Consider the following 12059-nt stretch of genomic DNA (forward strand, 5'->3'; position numbering starts at 1 on the left):
TGATTAGTGAAAAAAATTAGAGAAATAATACATGCTTAGAACTTATTCATTAGTTAACTATTTCGAATGAAAAGAAAGCATGGGTAGGGAAAGGGAATAGGAGAAAAGGAGAAAAGGGGTCTAATGTAGGGAAAAAAAGTTACTTACCTGTAGTCTGTGGTTCTCCAATAGTCATATCATAGATTCACATGCTTGAATCTTCCCCGTCATCATGGTGGGAGTCCCACGGTAACAGCAATAAAAAGACAGTGCTAAAAGGGTAGGCCTTAGAAGCCCCATGGAAAGCAATAGACATTGCTAAACAATTGACCTTGTTTTAATGACCCCGAACTTCAGCCAATTAGGGCAGATACACTGAAACACTCATTCCCTACAGAGCCACCATATCTCAGATTTTGAGCACAAGTGTGACATAAGGAAGTTAAGAAGTATAACGATGGTGAGCCTTAACAGGGAGGAGGGCAGGTAGCATGTGGATCTATGAAAGGTATGAATACCGGAGAACCATAGGGTACAGCTAAGTAACTTGTTTTTTCTGAAATATTATATCTTTCATAGATTCAGATCCTTGAATCTGACAAGCAAGGAGACCTTTGGAGGCGGGCGAGGTGAACCATCCCCCCCATGGTAACATTACCACCTGCTGGCAGAAAAATGAAAGGATCAATATATCATAGAGGTAACTGTTGGAGAGACTAAGAAGGCCATCAGTTCCATGTTGTGAGGGAAGGCACCTGCCCCTGACCAGATCCCCAATGAGCTGTATAAGCTCAATCAGGAAATCTGGGGTTCATACCTTAATTATCTTTTTAATGATATCCTAAAGGGTATCAGGTACCCGCTTCTTGGCGATAGACGATTAGACCCACAATTCAAACATACCAAACCATAGAAATTCACCTGTTGTAGTTAGAGTTATCTCAAGCGACTATAACTGGTGCCCTAAGGTAAGTATCAGTCACACTCTCGCCATGCACTGCTAACTACCCCACAAATTAGGGCACTCAAGACATCTTTGATAACTTAATTTATAATATCAATGTAATATTTGCCATAAATTTTTTGGTGAAAACAATTTGCATGGCCGCCCTCCCCAGGCTGATCTTGACCGTGAGGACCCCATCTCCTGGGGCCCACCATGTGACCTGTGTGGCCCCCCCAGGGCTTCCAGTGACAATGTTGGGGGCTGCAAAGGAAGCCTGATGTCCTCAGCGGTCCCAGTAAGCTCCCCAACTTCTTTAGGAGCCGGCATTGCTGTCACAGATAGCAGCTGCTTTCCTTCCTCTCTGTAGGAGCATGTTTCCTCTGTTTCTCTGCCTGCATCTCTGCAGGCAGGGAAATGGAGGAAACCTCAGTTTGCAATGCAAAGTGTTTGCTTTGGCTTGGTGGGAGCTGTCAAAGCTCCCACCAAGTCACAGCAAACAGCTATGTCTCAGGAGTGGGCACCCCAGGATATAGAAGGAGCCAGCCCTGGGAGGTGGTGGTCCCCAGGTCCATTATTGGCTCCATGAGGGAGGCCGTGTGGCCCTCCTCCAATGTGCATTACCCCTGGGAGGTAGTGGTCCCCGGGGCTCGAGGGTCCGAAACGGATTCCCTTGACTCTTTTATTGTAGCGCAGGGAAGGTGGCAGTTCCTGGAGCTGTGGGGGGCACGGTGGCCCCTGCACTGTTTTTGAATAGTGCCTCAAGGAGGTGGTGGACCCTGTTGCTGCACGTGGCCAGGGTGGGGCCCTGGCACTGGTTTTGATCAGTGCCCCAGTGAGGTGGCTGCCTACTGGGGCTTTGGAGGGGCTAGGTGGCCCCCTGCACTGGTTTTGAATAGTGCCCCTGGCAGGTGGTGGTCCCACGGGTTGTAGGGGAGCTGGGCACCCCATTCACGCTGGTTTTGAATAGTGCAATGGGGCGGAGGTCATCCCTGAGGTTGCAGGGGGGGGGGGCAGCATCAGATTAGTTCAAAATGGAAAAATGAGTGGGGAAAATGTGTTTTGTGACTCCCTTTTCTCTCAGCCCCTGCTTCCTGGCAATGTAGCCAAGTAAAAAAAACACTTTTTTTCTATTGAAACTGGGTCTTAACTATAACTACAGAGTGGCGAGCGCAACTAGGTAATATATATATATGTTAAATGTATAAATACATCTATGCCCATATGTATGAATAATAGAGATAGGAAAAGAGAGAGAGAGAGAGAGATATCACAAACAAGCAAAATGCACGAATGTAGCAAAGTTGCATTCCTTACGAAAACAGGTGCCGTAATGTGTCCTGTTGGACTGTACCATCAGCATTCCTCCATGAGTCCAGGCAGCAGTGTTCATAAAGGTTTGGGTAGTAACCCATGTGGCTGCCCTGCAGATGTCAGGCAACGGTACTGCCACAAACATGGCTGAAGAAGCAGCGACTTTCCTTGTTAAGTGTGCTTTCACTTAAGGTAAAACTTGAGACTGCGTCTAACATCAAGTGCAATGCTTATTCACCTGGCGAAAAAGAATTGCTAAAAAATTTCGCAACATGATAGGCTCATTGAGGTGAAAAGTTGTTGGCACCTTCGGGATGAATTTGGGATTGGTCGTCAAAATAACTCCACCTTCTCAAAACTGAAAATATGGTTCATGGATTGTCAAGGCTTGGATTTCGCTTATTTTCCTTGCAGATGTCAGAGCTAAAAGAATAGCGACTTTCCAAGACAAAAATGTTAATTCAGTCTTGTGAATTGGCTTGCATAGAGCCCTAATAAGCTCAGACAAAATGGCTCATGGCACCAGCAAAGGATTTACTGGAGGATAGACTCAGAACAGGTCCTTTATGAACTCCTTAATAGGTCTGTTGGACCACAGAGAGAGCTCCCTTTCTTGCCTCCTGAATTTGGAGATCGCTGCTAGGTGTACTTTAATAGATGAATGGGTTACTCCTGACTTTGTCATTTGTAGGAGATACCAAAGAATCTGCTCCAGAAAATATAAAATGGGATGTAGAGACTGAGAGGAACACTAGACCCGGGGCAGGGAGATTTAAAAACAATTTGCGGTTGATTAGAATCACAAAAGTGACACTAATGAGCACAAATTACTTTTTCCTAATTTACTTTCCAGCTCAAAACCTGTTTTGTGCTGGAAAGTACCCTAAAAGTAATGCAAAGCAGCCCAAAGCACTGCTTTGCATTACTTAGGGCCGAAGGATCATTACATGGGTAGTACATGGGCCTTCCCATGCATGCAGTCATGCCTTTTGATGCAAAAATTTATCTACAAACAATAGTAGACAGGGTTTTGTGCCAAATGTTAATGCCATTTGAAAGCAGGTGTTAAAAGGAGAAACACTTTCATTTCTCCTTTCTTTCCCGACTTTGCATGTGTGTACTTTGGTTCATTTTTCAGAGCTCAATATTTTTTATCCAATTTTGGAATCATGCCACTACTGAGGCTTGCACATCCATAAATTTGAAAACCTCTTTTCATATGTAGTCCACAATCGGTATAGATCTCACTGTGTGCTGGCTGCATCTTTAAAATCTTACAGAAAACACTCTGTTTGCTTGTTTGGAAGGGGTAGATCAAAGCACTTAGATCCATGATCCAAAAGTTCATGGAAGCCACATATATATCTGCTGGGGGTGAGGCTAGTGGAGGAGGGGTGGGTGATACAGACTGAGGAACCACATAGGCATCCCATTCCGGGTCAACCCCCATTAATTAAAAAATAATCTCTCCTTCCTCCGGTTGTTGTTCGCCATCGCTATATGCCAACATTTCCGTGATAGTTATGGATGGAGGTACAGGCCTGTCTCTTTGTGGCATTCTGATAGGACTTTTAGAAAGAGAAACTGTCTCTGGGACACAGGGTCACATCGAAGTGTAGGGAGCTGATGTATTGTTATCAGGAAACCTTTTGTAGTAGTCATTGAACATTAAATGCAAGTCCATGACCAGAGAAGCAGGGACCTCAATAGTGGGCACTTGAACCTGATGCTTCTCCTCACTCTAATCATAGGGGTAATGCCCTTGCAAAGTATCACACTCCTGAGCATACTCCTGGCCTCTGTCCCAAAAGGAAAACATTCCTGCCAGGTATGTAGAAGGACCTTGGTCTGCATCCTCATACTCCATGTCCTGGAACTTAACGTTCAGTTGAGAAGTACTCTATGCAGGGCCAAACATACATTTGTCCCCTAATTTCAGCATCTCAGCCTCTTTCCATGTTGTCAATGGGGTCATCAACGGGGCTGCCAACGCAGTTGTCGATGACATCAGACCTGATGGAATCTTTGTAGATGGGAAACAAGAGCTGTCAGCAACATCCTCGTTGCTGTCGACAGTCTTGTTGATGACGACCTAGTCAGCATCATTGCCTTTGTCGACGACACAGAAGTGGTCGCTATTTTTCTGGCAGTGATCTTCATTGACACAGCTGTGGTCACTGGCATCGAAGTTACCTGTGTTGTTGACATCATCATAGATGAAACTGTTGTCGACGGGCTGATTTTCATTGATGGATCCGTCGACAGATGAATTTGATGAACACCTTGTTTCTTAACTGGTGCCACAGGAACCTATGCAGGTGAAGAGGGAGATTTTCTGTGAGAAGGAGTCGGTCTAGAATGCTTCAACCTCTCAGCACACGTTTCCCTGCTATGGGATTTTGACCTCTTTGAATCTTTGCCAGATGAGGAAGGGTCCTCTTGCGGGATGTATGCCCTCTTTCTTCACTCTCAGAATCAGAGTCTGACTGGGCCTTCACTTTCTCTGAAGTAAGCGAAGCAGTCCTTAAGGGTCTTGGCCCAAAAAGTATACCAGTTCTTACATTTCTTTGGTTTGTGTGAGGGTACAAGCAACACAAACATTCCTTGCAGAGATCTTCCAAATAAAGTCTCATTTTCCCACAGGGATCCTTTTTTGGTCCCTCAAACATTGTCAAAATAGGAAGCAGTTCCTCAAAAGACTGTACCTCAGATGTCACCTGTAGGTTCAGAAGTCACTTGTAGAGCTGTCAAAAGCGAAAGATGAAACACTGTGATTCAGCAGAGCTCAGGGAGACTCCCTAACGTACCATGTGTGGTCAGAAATCTGAGGTATGGTAGCTTTGCAGGGGATGAGTGCTTGAGGGTCTCTGCTCTGATTGGCCGAAGTTTGGGTGCATTAAAACAAGGTCAATTGGATAACCTTGTCTATTGCTTTCAATGGAATGCACTGCTTTTTTTTGCTCTTACCGTGGGACTCCCACCAAGATGACGGGGAAGATTCAAGCATGTGAATCTATGAAAGATATAATACTGGAGAAGTATGTTTATGGTGCCAAACTCTCTGATTCGGAATTTACACCTACAAAAGTGCTTTTTGCAATGTATTAAAATCATTTTAGCAGTCTGAAACTTTTTCCCAGCTAACAAATGTATTTTTGAAATGGATAAAGATTGGCTATTTCGAAGAAGCGTGTTTTAGGCATCCTTTCTAAATAGTAACTTATACCCATCTATATAAATGGCTTAGGACCAAATAGTGCTTGTAAACCATTGAAAGGTAACCATCTTTCAAACAGTGGTGGTAACCCATTTGCAAAAGGTAATACGCTGCACAGAGGAGGAGCGAGTAGCAAAGCAGCATGTGTCCAGAAGGGGATGCAGGATGTGCTGCGGCCACTGCAAGTGCAGCGGCCAGGTTGTATGGGCCTCTCCATGCAGATTGGGTCCTGCCAGGCCTTTGCTAAGCCTTTGCTGTCAAGGGCCAGCAAGGCCACTTGGACCGAGCGGAGAAAGCAAAGAGAGCAGTGAGAGCTAGCAGATAAAGCTAGCCAAAGAGTGCTAGTGGAGAGCTAGAGCGGTGGCCACCATCGTCACTGCTATTGGTATGGTGAGTGAGGGATGGAGGCCTCCAGGTAGTATGCAGCACCCCCCCCCCCCACCTGCCCTCAGCCCCTAGCTGAACACCTATGATTCACGTCACCAGCTCCTTGCACCTGATTTTGACAATTTGGGCAACCTGGGCACTGGCATTCGTCCTGTTGGCCTCACTGGCCCCCAGTGGTTTCATCAGCCCCATTGGCCCTAGCTCTTTTGCATCAGAAACCTGTGGAAGATAAGAGTTGGGAGTGTGGCAGCCACCAACTCTCGCTCTTCTGCCACTTCATTCCGACTGGGCTTGGGTCTGGTTGGAGGTGCCCAGACTGAGTCAAGGGAAGATGAGGGTATAAGGCCAGTAGAGGGGAAGCACTGGTTTGCAAGTCGCAGATGGTGTCAGGGACACCATCCAACATTCTGAATTGCGACTCGCAAATTGCGAGTCGGTCTGACTCGCAATTCTGAATCTACCTACATCTGGCCCTTGGCTCTTTGGCTATTGCTCATTTGGTACATCAGAACTCAGACTATTTTTTTAAACCAATGGATTGATGTTGTTTTGGTTGCCGACTGCTGGGAACCCATGGCCCAACATATTAATGGTCCAAGGGTGTCCAAGCCGTTGGTGATCAATTCAGTGGGGTTGAATTTTACACCTAGACATGGGAACCCCAAAGATATAGGCCCTCATTACAACCCTGGCGGTTGGTGTTAAAGCGGCGGTAATACCGCAAACAGGCCGGCGGAAAAAATGGGATTATGACGTGGCGGAAACTGCCAGCATACACAGCCACTTTAACACTCCGACCGCTACAGCGGTAGAAACAAACACCGTGGCGGTAACTGGCAACAGACAGGCGGAAGACAATGTACTGCCCACACTATTATGACACACCAACCCGCCATCTTTTCCGGAGCAGAACTAACGCTATCAAAAGCACAGCGGAAACAGTACACAGAAGGGAAAACACTCACCTCTCGACACCCCACGAGGAACCAGGATGCCATGGAGCCGAATTGCAGATACTGCTGATGCTGGTCTTCCTTCTCTTCTATCAGGAGCACCAAAGACGGCGGCGATGACCATGGTGAGTACTGCACCTACAACACAGGGGAGGGGGGAGGGGGGAGGGAAAAGAGAGTGACACACACATGCAACACGCAACACCCCCACCCTCACCCACAACACCATACACACAAATACATGCTGCAACATTACATATACACTCCCCCCAGCCCCTGGAAGAATGCAAGGACAAAAGGAAATGATTTGAACGAATGTAATCGTGAAATCTCATTATCAAAATTCAAAATCCAGTATATACAATTATGTACACCAACTACACAAGTCCGGATAGTGCAACAATCATTGTCCGTGGACCACTGGGCCCAAAATGTATGGGCCAGGCCCACACATGATACCTGACTGGAAACGGAGAGAACACTGTTGGGGCATCAGATCGAAAATAAACAGGCACCTCAGTGGGAGCGGGAGGGGGTTCACCTCAGCCTGATGAACGCACGATGCCACTCCTGCACGAGGGGGCTCCATGCCCATTGAGGTATCCTGGGGAGTGCAAAGCCACAGTCTCTCAATTCTCTCCAGTGGGTGAGTTGCCAACTGCATTATCCTGGGGAATGCAAAGCCACAGTCTCTCAAGTCTCTACAGTGGGTGGGTTGCCCACTGCTTTATCCTGAGGGGAGTACAAAGCCACAGTCTCTCAAGTCTCTCCAGTGGGTGGGTTGCCCACTGCTTTATCCTGGGGAGTGCAAAGCCACAGTCTCTCAAGTCTCTGCAGTGGGTGGGTTGCCCACTGCTTTATCCTGGAGAGTGCAAAGTCACAGTCTCTCAAGTGGATAACAGTCCCCACTGGTTCTGGAGGGGGCTTTGTGCCCAGAGTGCTTCATCCTGCCAAGGACAGAGGTAGAGGATGTATTTCTCCACTGGTTCTGGAGGGGGCTTTGTGCCCAGAGTGCTTCATCCTGCCAAGGACAGAGGTAGTGGATGTATTTCTCCACTGATTCTGGAGGGGGCTTTGTGCCCAGAGTGCTCCACATGCAGTGTGGCCGGTACAATTCACTCACCTGGGTGTGCGTGGCACAACATTGGTGAGGTACAGGTAGCATGATACGCCATGGAGGCAGCAACATACCCCACACTGCTGCGGCTTCGCCTTCCACCTGCAGGTGCCAACAGTGATGACAGTAATGCCTCATGGAAGCTGCCCAGGGTTCTGCAACTCTCCTCCAGCCTCAGACGACTGACCACTGGGGATGGTAGGCATGTCAGAGGTGGTGCCACTGTCCGAGGACGTCACATGCCCGCTGGTGGTGCTAGCGGCGGGGTCTGTGGCGGCGGTGCTTGCGGCGGTGTCTGTGGTGGCGGTGCTGGCAGCGGGGTCTGTGTCAGCACCTGCTGAGGGAGAAAGCAGGACGTCTCCTGCAGCCTCAGACAGCTGCCCACCACCGGGGAAGAGGCTGGGGACTGTCGCAGCGGATGTAGACGTGCTGGAGGCAGTGCATGTGGCAGTGCATGTGGCGGTGCAGGTGGTGGTGCAGGTGGCGCTGTTCGCCGCCCTACAGGTTGGCGTGGACGTGGACAGAAGGTGTGACACTGGTCCCTCAGTCGGTGCCACCATGCCCTCTCCTACCTGCCCTTCTGTTTTTGGCCCTTCCCCACCTTTGATGGTGGCGTAGTTGTCTTGCCATTATCCCCTTTCGTTTTCGCAGAGCCCTTGGTGGATGGTGGTTTCGGCTTCTCCCTCTGGGATGTGGGTACCTTTTTCACCTTGGCAGGTGGCGGAATGTCCTTGACCTCGCTACGTAGCACACTGGCAGCCCTGATGGGGATGTGGTGGCTGAAGTGCTGGGCTGGGACCAGGAAAGCCTGGCCCTAGGGGAAGGATGGGGGTGGGAAGGTGTAGAGAAGAGGTCAATGTTAGTCAGGAAAGGTTTTTTAGACACACTGGGAAGGGTAGATGGAGGGGGTTTGGGAGTGGAGGAAGAGGTAGTGGTTGTAGGAGGTGTACGTCTGCTGAATTTGGGTGAAGGTGCATGGACTGGAGGCTGTTGTGAGGTGGATGGCTGTTGGGTGTGTGTGTGCCTGCGTTTGTGTACTTTGGGAGGAGGGCTCACAGACACACTGGGAGAGGACACTGTGGATGTGTGAATGGTAGTGGGGGTGGTGATTGCACGTGAGCGGTGTGTGGTGATGGGCGTGCTGGTGATTGAGGTAGTGGCTGAGGATGTAGTGCATGCAGGTGTGAGTGGAGACGAGACTGGGAGGGAGGAGGGAGACGTGTAGGAGGGGGACACAGTGGAGAAAGTGGATGTTGGTATGTGTGCATGGGTATGGTGCTTGTGTGAGTGCCTATGGGATGTGTGGTGCTTATGTTTGCCTGAGCCACTCTTGTGTGTTGATGTGTGTGCATGCTGGTCTGATGGTGTGCTTGGGATAGGCTGAGGTACAGGGGATTGGGTCTGGGTGGAGGAGGTTGGAGGGGGGAAGCTGGACACAGGGACAATGGTTGCCATCAGTGCTGAGGCCAGAGCCTGAAATGCTCTCTGTTGGGCTGCCTGGCCAGAATGAATGCCCTCCAGGTATGCATTTGTTTGTTGCAAATGCCTCTCAACTCCCTGGATGGCATTCAGAATGATAGACTGCCCAACAGTGAGGGATCTCAGGAGGTCAATAGCCTCCTCACTGAGGGCAGTAGGGCTGACTGGGGCAGGGCCTGAGGTGCCTGGGGTGAAGGTGATGTCCACCCTCCTGGGTGAGCGGGCACGGACAAATGCTGAGGGGCTGCTATTCTGGGAGGGCGGTGCTGGTAGGGGGTGGTGGTGGCTGTACCTGTTGATGCGGTGGGCACAGAGGGGCCATCCACCGCAAGGGAGTTCCCATCAGAGGAGGAGTCGCTGTCGCTGGTCTCTGCTCCTGTCCCGCCATGAAGCTCCCCTCGCCCTCCGTCCCACTGGTGGCTTCAGACTCCATTGCTTCACCCTCCAGGGCCGAGTGGGTTGCAGCTCCCTCCTGCTCCGGTGCCAATGCTCCTCCGCCTGATGATGCTTTTGCACACAAGAACAGGGAGACCACAAAAAGGGGGGGGGGGGAGACAGAAGAAAGACATGTTCAGTGCATGCAACACCACTACCGTTGGCGGACACAACACACATGGAGCAACCCTCTGCACTACGCCATGCACTTATAGTTCCTAGATTTTTCACATGGCCATGGGGTACGAGGTCCAAGACCAATTGCTGTACACCTGGAAGTCACAGGAGCCTGACTAGGTGTAGTGGGGTTGGGGTGCCACATAGCCTGCCTCACAAGGGACCTTGCCTACCAAGATCGCCCTGGCCTAGGGGAACCCACTGCCCACCTCCCCCACCCAGACACCTCGTAATGCGCGCAGAGTCAGCTGAATGAGAGTGTACTCACCCCCTTGTGGCTTCTGTGATGCCCTCAAGCGCCCATCCAACTCCGGATAGGCATCGCCATAATCCGGAACATCAGGGGGGTCATGGTGCAACAGGCACAAATTCCATGTCGGGAGGCCAGCCCCAGATGTGCCTCCGCCGTCTTCCTGCTCCAGTGGCGCAGGTCCTCCCATCTTTTATGGCAGTGGGTGCAGCGTCTGTGGTAGACCCCCAGGGTCCAGACGTCCTTAGCGATGGCATGCCAAATAGCCATCTTCTGGTGGGCGCTGTCCTAGAGGAATGGTACAGGGGGAAAGGACATTATTCACCAGGCCGGACCATCATACTCATTGCTCACCAGTTCCCACACATGCCATGACGCATATACACTCACCATCCGCACATGCAGGCCTCAGCCCCCGCCTCCCCCGTTTCTTCCAGCCACACCACTCAAAGCAGGCATTGCCCATTCAGCATGCTCACAGTGTACTCACCTGTTTGTCTGGAGGTCCGTACAGTTGCGTGTACTGGGGTAGGACCCCATCCACTAGTTTCTCCAACTCCTCCGAAGTGAAGGCAGGGGACCTTTCCCCAGACACTGTAGCCATCGTCGCTTCCAGACACAGGCCACAGCAGCACTTGCAGTGTAGGTCCTCTCTTGTTGAAGGTCAGGTATCAAATGAGGGAACAGACAGAAAATGGCGGTCACGTCCACGGCGGTGAGTACCGTCACCGCCGGCGTACATCGTCAGTGGCTCCTCGGACACATAGGGCCCAATGTTAATCGATGCTGAATTGCGTTGCGGTCTTTGACCGCCCACCGCGACGGTGTACAACGCCAGCGCAGTTACCTCATATCCCCTTGTCCCACCTTACAGGTCAGGCAGCCGCCATTTCAGGGGACCACAAGGCGTTAATAATAACTCTGTCACACCTATCTAGGCCTGGAATACACACAGTTACAGGCACATTGCGGATTTATAAATTTTCAGCAAATAACATTTTGTGATACCTCAGTGTTGGCTGACTCTCTGCTCGCTGTTCTCCTCCATAGTGCACGTCTGCTGGGCAGGTGATGAGATGGTGGAATCCTCCGGTGTACAGACCCCTTGTGGACCTGTCAACAATGAAAGAGAGACACATCTTGGTCACATACAGACTTGATCGTGCAACAATCCAGGAACTGTGTGCCCAGTTGGAGCCCGACCTGATGTCAGCTATCCGCCATCCCACAGGGATACCCCCTCTAGAGCAGGTCCTGTCAGTACTCCATTTCCTGGCAAGTGGTTCCTTTCAAGCAACAGTGGCCATTGCATCAGGGATGTCCCAGCCAATGTTCTCTAACGTGTTGTCCAGAGTTTTGTCTGCCCTGCTGAAACACATGCGCAGCTACATCGTGTTCCCTCAGGTGGAGGATTTGCCCACAGTGAAAGGTGACTTCTAGGCCCTGGGACATATCCCCAACATCGTTGGTGCCATTGATGGGACACATGTGGCATTAGTACCCCAGTAATCCCAGGACAAGGGCGGAGGAATGCTACAATGAGGCACATGGACGAACTAGGAAGTGTGCCAGATCATCGTGGCCTGCTGTATGCTGCACAACCTGGCTTTGCGACGGCAGGTGCCTTTTCTGCAAGAGGATGGGCCAGATGGTGGTCTTGTGGCAGTTGTAGAGCCTGTGGACAGTGAAGAAGAGGAGGCACTAGAAGAGGATATCGACAACCGAAACAACATAATCATGCAATACTTCCAGTGAGACACAGGTAAGAAGATGTCACTGCCTCCCACATCTCATACTATTGTTGGAGC

This window comes from Pleurodeles waltl, chromosome 1_2, assembly GCF_031143425.1.
Source record: "Pleurodeles waltl isolate 20211129_DDA chromosome 1_2, aPleWal1.hap1.20221129, whole genome shotgun sequence".
Taxonomy (NCBI): Eukaryota; Metazoa; Chordata; class Amphibia; order Caudata; family Salamandridae; genus Pleurodeles; species Pleurodeles waltl.